The sequence below is a fragment of the Otolemur garnettii genome, unplaced genomic scaffold (assembly GCF_000181295.1).
Source record: "Otolemur garnettii isolate 467f Iridium unplaced genomic scaffold, OtoGar3 scaffold00009, whole genome shotgun sequence".
In the NCBI taxonomy this organism is placed as follows: domain Eukaryota; kingdom Metazoa; phylum Chordata; class Mammalia; order Primates; family Galagidae; genus Otolemur; species Otolemur garnettii.
In genome coordinates this window covers 987638-988107 of record NW_003852404.1, presented here as the reverse complement: position 1 = coordinate 988107, position 470 = coordinate 987638, and positions in this window count along the sequence as shown.

Below are 470 nucleotides of genomic sequence, written 5' to 3'. Positions count from 1 at the left end.
TTAGGTGTATGTGGCTGGCGCCTTAGCCGCTTGAGCCACAGGCGCCGAGCCGGTGGATCTCTTGAGTTCAGGAGTTCAAGACCAGACGGAGCAAGTCTCTACTAAAAATAGAAAAACCTAGCTGGGCACTGTGGCTGGTGCCTATACTCGCACCTGCTCAGGAGACTGAGGCAGGAAGATCACCTCAGCCCAGGAATTTGAGGTTGCTGTGAGCTCCGATGCTATGGCACTTCAGCTTGGGCAACAGAGTGAAACTCTGTCCCATTAAAAGAGAGAAGAAGGGAGAGAGAAAAACAAAAAATAAAAAATAAACCCTTAAGTGTAGGGTTAAGGGTTTAAGTCTCCTGAAATTCATTTTTGTTTAAGAATGAAATTGTTCGCCTATAATCTTAGCACAATGGGAGGCCAAGGCAGGTGGATCCCCTGAGTTCACAGGTTCAAGACTAGCCTAAACTAGAACAAGACTCTGT